Raw genomic sequence first — 8,982 nt, forward strand, 5'->3', positions numbered from 1 at the left:
ATGAAGGCTTTTCTTAGGAGTTACTTGGAATCCGATCTACCGCAGATCACCCATACAGTAAACACTGTCAAGTGCTCCTGCGAGTATTACGATTTCACCAACAACCTAAAGTGAAGAACGAAGCCTCCATCCGTTTAAAAATGCAGATTTGCCTGTTTAACAGATGCCGAGCAGCGGACCGCATTGAGTGCGTTGTCAGGCTTTTGTGTATGAGAATTCAAGAGCATTTAGGTTCTGAGGAGGAATCACTAGTGAATTCCAAAACTATGCATCTAACCGGCGCAGGTCACCTATTTCAGGCGTTTTTCGTTCAGACTGGCCATAAGAATACTGATAAACATTGCGCAGTCCCGAAGGAGCATTAATTTCGTTGTGTAGTTAAAACAGATGCAATGTCTACTGTGCTGGATTAAAATGAGTGACTCAATATCCTATTTGACTTTAGGTTCACACAACACTTGTAAGCAATATTACCCAACAGATAAACAAGAACCGCTTATGGGTAAATAAGATAAAGCGTGTTTACCCATAAACATTTTTATAAAAATGGTCACCTATATGTTACGCACAGGTAGTTGAGCTTTTATTATCAACATAAGACTAAAAAGGTCACGGACTGTTCGACTGATGAACGACCACAAAAAAGCATTCTTCCACAAAGAACCTTCACAGATATTTCTAGAAACGAGGGGCTTAAGTATACACGACGTTGGAAAAAAGGCGCTAAGATGGATTCCAGCTCACGGTTTTCCACTTACAAGACCAAGTTTCTGCCAAGGGTGCTAATCAGGCGATCTGGTGTCCGTCACGCCACGGAATTCAAAATTTTCGCATGCCTTGCCTCGTCCACACCCAATGAACAAACACCTAACTACGCCATTAATAAGTCCCTTTTGTGAGTTCTATAGTGAATCCGATAATAGTGTTTTTAAGAAACTTAAGAGGGGGTGAGTTGTATCGAAAGAATTAAGTCGAGAGTCTAAAGGAAATTCATGTAAGATTTTCAAATGCGCATAACATGAGCCAGAATATATGCGTGTCCTCATCATGGATCAGACTAGTCTGCCATGGAGACAACATGGCTTAGTGGTTAGAGCGCGAATTTACTGACCAGATGGTCTGAGGTTCGAACCCGACCTATGCCTCACGACTTCCCCTGTTCCCCCAGGCTTGAACAACCTGGCAGTATTCCAGCCCTTATGCTTCCTTCTGGTGGCATAGCAGCTACGCACCGAAAGAGTGGTACAGCTGAACGGTTTCTATGTTAGTGATGAGGAAAAGGAGGAAGAGGAATCCGAGGAGGAAATCGAAAATCTATTCGACTGTCGCATTAACTTCTGGGTTTGAATTTCCATTGTACAACTAGTTAAGACAAAATGAATGATGGCGGTCTTCTATAACTCTAAATGATTTTCCAAAAGGGTTTTCGGGTTGCCCGTCATCTTTTCTGCCGCAGGCTTGTTCGAACGAGTAAAAAATTATCCCAATAATGTCATATAGTAATACTTGCCGACCTTATCAGAGCATGAGATAGACAGATGGACTTAGAATGAAATTTGTGTCTCCGTTGCTCTTCAGCACTGCAATTTAATGTTCCCATCTCAGGGTGAAACAATTTTCCCCTACCACTTACACCAACACTGTAAACGAAAACAAAGAATACGGACCCGAATAAATCCCGAATCAATGATTCAAGACTCAGTGAAATGCTTTCATATTCATCCTCAGTGAATATGCTAATGATTAAAACAGACATGTTCGTACGAACATGTGGTGAACAAAGACAGATGGATTGAGTGAATTTAGGGGAACAGGGCCTCATATGGGACCAAACCGGTGATGAATTATTTGTCATTCTCTTCATATGTCCCACAAAAAGTGCTAATCTACACCTTGGTGGAAAATGTCCTCACACGAGCTTAGCGACATTAGTTTAGGGGGAGTTTGGCCTAACTAGATTTCAAAATCACCAAAAACAGAATGCTCAGCGGTTAATCACATTTTCGTATTTTTTCCAACCTCATTCAAAGAGAAAAATGCACCAAAGGTGCATGTCATTCCTCTCGTCTGCACGGCACCTTGCTCTATTCTGTTGCATGGCTTTAGTCGGTTTTCTGCCCCCTAAGAATGGGCACAGTGATTTATCTGCTTAAAGACCGTTTCTGCAGGCAAAATATACCACTGCAAAGAGGAATTATGGGATGTTTGCTGTGGTGCCTGGTCTTGACGCATTTGAATTGAATGATCACTGTCAGTCGTCAGCCTCTAGTGGTCGATGAAGAACCTCTTCAGGAAACACTGACAAGCCGTTTGCTTGACATTGAATCCAGTCTACTAGTTCTTGAAACAAAGCCACTGTGATATATTGGATTTTATTCGGAGTGAATCAGCTGGCGTTGGTTCTCACTAATTAATACGAATTTGACTTACAAATGACTTCAAGGCTGGAGGTAAGAAATAAGATCGCTGAGAATCCGGGGTTAAGTCTCCCTGATAGACCTTAACAGCCGAAAAATAATACGACCTTTATATAATGCATTCACTAAGCGAATGATATAAGCGAAGGCGTTAGCTGAAATTTGATTGAATTTGTTGGTACCATCAAAACAACCAGCAAATTAGCATACTCTTTTAGGCAGAATAGAAAATATTTGAAGGGCTAAGGATAAGTATGAGGAGAGAGAGCAAATTCGTCCGTGAAGGGTTTTGGAAGTCTACTTTAGGAGGGCATAACTCTTCTGAAGTAGGCTAGAAACTACAACATGGAAGCAAAACGAAATAACGAAGAACATGTGAAAGTATACAGGCTCATGTAAAATGCAGAATAATTAGGTTGGCGTGATTTTCTGGTATAAGAGGCCGATGTGCTCAGCTTTAGGTGAGGCTGTTCCAAGACGAGACGCTTCAAGGTGAGGTGGTAGGCTAAGTCTTGGCTTTTAGGAACAGCTCCTGCGAAGGGCCCTGTACACGCCGCGAAAAGCTACGGCAACAAGGAACAATCATTTTAGCACCAGTAATTGGATTAAATTCTATTTTCGAATTGGAGGAAGAGAGAAAAACACCTGTAAATATCTCGAACTAGTCGACAGCAAAAGGAGAATATATACAGCAGCAAGAAGCAAAGTCACCTAACAATTAGAACATCTAGTTGGGTAAAAGGCCCGAATAAAATCAATACAACCAACGAACAGAAATGCCTAAAAGATCGCAATTTGAAGGACATCAATACTATTAGGAAAGCTAATGAGCACTCCATTTCAAACTCCCTTATCGCAGGCAAGGGAAAACAGTCAACCAAGCAACCAAATCAAGAAATATGGAAACTTGCAAAGAGTGCCTGCGTAGAAGCCAACTGTTAGAAATGATAAGGTTCAAGAGAGGTTGGGAAGAAATATTTTATCTTAAAGTATCTAACCAAACTGAAAATTTGTACAGGGGAAAAACAAGCAAACCAAGTACAAAGCTGCGTCTTCAATCAAAACACTATTTGTCGTGAGACCAGAGAAAAATATCTCTTTATAATATCTTCTCACATGGTACCAAAAAACGGTTGAGTGTCAGGTGAATGGATGGTCACTTCGTGTGCTTTGGAGATGAGTGAACCGCCAACAAGCCCTAAATCTCGGTTATAGGTAAACCGATAAAAGACCTTTCGGTGGCGCCTTATACGACAGCACTCAAATCTATCAGGATATTTAGGCGAATGCTCAAGTCCCAGAGAAACTGACGATGAACACAGCATAAATTTCGACAGAATACCTGTATTTTATTAGTCTCAGTCAGAAGAGTCACATTCACAAAAGACCATTTTGCGAGACCATAAAAAATATATAGACATAAATATATACATATATATATATATATATATATAATGTGCAGAATCGGTCACATGATCAACAATGTGACAACCACATGGTCTGAATTGACGCTTTTCGCGCACACAGTTTGCTTGGTCTGGTCTCGGTACCATGAACTAGAAGCAATGTGATTGGGGATATTGCGGTCGTTGGTATCGAGAAACTGTTTTGTGATCGATTAATGGTTCTCGGCTGGAGCTCTGCTCTGTGCAATTCGTTAGCCACAATACCTGCGGCAGCTATTTTTTGATGTGCTCAAAAACTCGAGATAAAAACCATCGACCTTTCTGCCCGCTTCTGTATACGAAGTCCTCTAGGAGCAACCGTGCAATAGAATGAACGTGGTTTATGCTGATGTTTTGAATCTTGTGTCTTGTCTTTGGATCTGTGTGCATTGCTGCGAGGCGTTCCGGTTAAAATAAAACAAGAAAGCAACCGTTTAGTTCTGACATTTTTTCGGCCCACAGCTGTCATGCCACCCAAAGGAAGCACCTGAGGTTTTTCCAGGTTGTCCAAACTTAGGCGGGAGCAGTCGAGACACCGGTAATGGTTTCGAACCACGTGTCTTCTGGTCGATAAGCTGATGCCTTAACCACTGAGCCCTCTTGGCCCATTTGCTAATATAGTCTCCCTTTCCACCCCTCATCGTCTGCTATCTAGGCCGTGCTACATATCCGTCTAGTCCTATAAAGCAAGGTCTTTAACAAGCCACTTTTTCAGGCTGACAGTGTGGAACCACAAAAGTGCAAGTATTACTCAGTCTAAATAGTCTTGAGCTAAAGTGAAAGTCGAAAAGATTTGTCCACGTGCCTATGCAAAATTTTACCGAAGTAGTTAAAATATCATATTCTTATGTTAAAAGGTGAAAATGAAGGACTTGAGTATATTAAAAGGGGTCCGGAACTGTTCGTCCTTGCTGCAAATGTTACGGAACACAGGAAGCTCGAGTATGTTGCTCTGTGGTTCGTCTGTTTGTCTGTCAAGTTAGGATACAAATGTTTCACCACTAGTACAGGTGACGCGGTCAGTAAGCGGTGGAGCAGGCAAATTCCTCCTTTTCTGTCTGTGCTTATGTAACATCTAAACAGTATCTAATAGCCCCAAAGTGATCGGTTTTTTCGCGAGCTGGCTTTTGCGCAATTCGATTGGTCAACTTGGAATCCGGGTTGCGTTGTTATTTCATGTCGAAGCCTTCCTAGTGTGACATCTGCCAATTTGGTCCACTGGGCTCTCGATAGAAGCACCATGAAATGGATTATAGGCTTCTCTTTTGAATTCAAGTCGTATGTTCTCTATGCACTGTGGAATCGAGTGGAACCCATAAAAGGCAGGTTTGTAAAAAGAGTTTGCGTCATTGAAATATAACTTTTGCAAGTGATCGAAATTTTTTTTGGTTTGTCCGGCATCGCATATTAATTTTCTAGGAATGAGCAGATAAGCTCGTAAGAAACTTGTACAAAATTTTAACTATCCCGATGGCAAATTCATGGTGTGCCGACTTATAAATGCACATAATTGAACGTAAAGATGTACCTGCTGGATTTCTTTTGCTGCCTCGCACATATGTGGAGTTTCAGTTCGGATCGGTCCCATGTGTCGATACTGGACACCAAAAATAAGCCCACATAGTCACAAAGTTTGAAGCCTTGAGCTATTTGTTTTTCTCCTAAAGGGTTACTGTTCATTGGTGAGTCGTCTGTCCTTAACATCTGACTACCTGTTGAGATCCGTAACAACCATAATTGTCCGACTGCAGAAACAATTGAAGGATGAAACGATTTGTTCCGCCTCAGCATGCTTACTCTAGACGATAAACAGCTTATCAGTCCAGCCTACACAGTAATGTGATCGGAATCAAGGCACTTGCTCCAGAGCAGTCAGAAGCTTCAACTGAGGCTCTGCTTCATCAACAACTCTAACATAATTTAACTGAATCCATGAATTTGTAATGCACTACTCATAAGATTGCTGAAAACTCCTCGACAGCTGACGACCAGTTTCGCCCTTCTTGGGGCTCATCAGGTAGGCTCAGTTCCCGAGTTTCCGTCACCTTATGCTCTTCTTGAAACCTAAGTGCTCGAAATTAGCGAATATACGCTCATTTGCAAACTAATTTGGTTTTTCGAGAGACTCACCTGGAACCCAGCTGAATCTCTCGGTTTTGACGTTTCCAGGCAACTGAGTGTGCTGCCCCAGGCCGCCTCATGTTTCAGTCGCTACGATATTCGAGATAGTAGTGCATTGCAAAAATATATATGTATCGCGATATCTCGAATAGCGTAGCGACTGAAACGGCCTGGTGCAGCACATTCAGTTGCCTGGACACGTCAAAACCGAGAGATTCAGCTGGGTTCCAGGTGAGTCCCTCGAAAAACAAAATTAGTTTGCAAATGAGTGTTTATTCGCTGAATCCATGGCTTGCTTGTATTTGAAGCCCCTTAAGTTTTTCGGCGTAGGCATCTTTTCTGGATGTTCGTACTAGCCAGGAACAGACCATTTCTGGAAACAACTGAAGAAGTCATCCCTGGGTATCTATAGGATGATTACTGACTCCCAGTCTAACAGCAAACCGCACTTCCTCCGATCTCAGGCGTCCAACTTTGACGTCCATACCACAGGCCCCTCCCTATTTGTGACTGAAATAATAGTGACAGACCCCAATGAAAAGCCGTCACTCTGGGCTTCAAGACTGAATTCTGTCGAAGCGTATGAAGATACAGGAAACAGACATATTTTAGAGTTCGTAGAAGACAGTGTTGATGGGTCCACAGATCCGGAAATAGTGTTCGCCTTGCCGTTCTATTGCCAAGGACGCTTTTACCCAGAGATCGCCTCCAATTACAGATAATCGAAGTGCAGAGGCTGGTCACTCTCAGGAGAACTTGGTAAACAATCGGTAGTTTTTATATGGGCAACTTTTCGCTTTTGACACAAAAGCTTCATCAGGCCAAGTGAACAGGTCACCAAATTGGCCAGGTTATAAGGCAGACGGGGAACCAATCAGTAAGTCCTCCTCATACTAGATCAGTGTTGAGTGTCAATTAAGGGCTCTTGTCGGCTAGTATGGGTGCCAAAATCTTGAATCGATGTGTTGGAGGGTTCCAAATTAGTTCCGATCGCTTTTCGTTCCTTAATCTTCCACTTCAGGGTGCTTCACTTGATGATTTACCTCGGGTGCTGCTGTTAGATTTTCCCTGGTCTTTGTGGCGTTGTGAGTGCTTCCTTCTGATGACCGCACACCAACGCGTGTCATCTCGAGTGACCCAAGACCGTTCTCCACACGCTAGCTAGTTCCACGCCTATCCTGTTAACCCTGGGATGCTTGGCGATTTCTACCGCCTCGGCAATCAGTCTGTGTGACGTGGACCGCAGTCCCGGCCTCAAAACCTCAACATTTTCTAAGTCTATTTTTGTCCCGTGTCCAGTGCGTGTTCCGCAATCGCCGAATCTTTCAGTAACGCTTGATATTCATTTCCGTTTCTCGGCGGCCTGTTTATTTTTCTACTATGCTCTCCGACTCTGATATGTAGTTCCCTGGCCGTCTGTCCTACATATATACCTTGGTGCAGTCATTACACTTAATTTTGTAGACACAGTCCCTGGTTCTGTTTGCCGGGAGGCGGTCCTTCAATTGCACCAATGCAGAGCGCAGAGTGTTCCCCCCATGGAAATCTACTCTTATGTTAGCCGTGTTTAGAATTCATCGAATGACCTCCGATGTCCCTGGTTTATATGGAATAACAGCTGTCCCGATCCATTCTCTGTTGAGTTTCGCTACCGGTACCAACGCCCTTCGCAACTGACGCTTAATCAATCTAGCTGGATATCCACTACCCTGAAGTTGGTTCTTCACTTCACTTTTGGCTGCTGTTCGATCAGCTTCCTCTGTGCGCAGGGCCCCTACACGCCTAAACATTGATGACGCATTACTGGTGAATGCCGACTTCGGATGGGCAGACGAGTAGTTCAAAACTGCCCCAGTATCGGTTGGATTCTCATACACCGTGGTCTTTAGTCTCCCCCCAGCCATGTGTCATGCAGTTTAAGAGGGCCAGTGTACCCGAGGTTGGCTCCATCTCCATACTAAATTTGATCTGTGGACTCAGTTCATTCAGATAATTGTAAAAATCACTAAACTTGTCCCGTTTCATGACGATGAAAGTGTCATCTGCATACCGCCAGAATATCTTAGGCGGGTATGGGAATCCCGCTAAAGCTCCCTGTTCAAATTCTTCCATAAATATATTTGCCAAAATCGGGGATATTGGAGATCCCATTGCTAGACCTTGCTCTTGAGTATAAACCACTGAGTCAAATACGAAGTGGGTGAGATTCAGACATGCTTTTATGCCTTCCACTATTTCATCTACCGTAAGCTATGTCCGTTCTGAAACGGTGGTGTCTGCTTACAGCAGTTGCTTGGCTATTTCTAAAGAATCCCCTTTTGGCGCATTTGTATATAACAAATTCACATCGAAACTTACAAGGATGTCATCTGGTTCAACCGTGACACCCGCCACTTTGTTGGCGAAGTCATACGAATTCTTAATGTAAGTACTAGATTTCCCGGCTAGGGGTTTTAAAATACCGGCCAAGAATCTGGCCAGTTCATGCGGTGGGGAACCTATTCCGTCTACTATCGGTCTCACCGGGACCTCTGGTTTATGGATTTTTGGAAGGCCATAAAGTCGTGGTTGGATTGCACCCTCCTCATACTAGATCAGTGTTGAGTGTCAATTAAGGGCTCTTGTCGGCTAGTATGGGTGCCAAAATCTTGAATCGATGTGTTGGAGGGTTCCAAATTAGTTCCGATCGCTTTTCGTTCCTTAATCTTCCACTTCAGGGTGCTTCACTTGATGATTTACCTCGGGTGCTGCTGTTAGATTTTCCCTGGTCTTTGTGGCGTTGTGAGTGCTTCCTTCTGATGACCGCACACCAACGCGTGTCATCTCGAGTGACCCAAGACCGTTCTCCACACGCTAGCTAGTTCCACGCCTATCCTGTTAACCCTGGGATGCTTGGCGATTTCTACCGCCTCGGCAATCAGTCTGTGTGACGTGGACCGCAGTCCCGGCCTCAAAACCTCAACATTTTCTAAGTCTATTTTTGTCCCGTGTCCAGTGCG

The sequence above is a fragment of the Opisthorchis viverrini genome, assembly GCF_000715545.1.
Source record: "Opisthorchis viverrini unplaced genomic scaffold opera_v5_3, whole genome shotgun sequence".
NCBI classification, from domain to species: Eukaryota; Metazoa; Platyhelminthes; class Trematoda; order Opisthorchiida; family Opisthorchiidae; genus Opisthorchis; species Opisthorchis viverrini.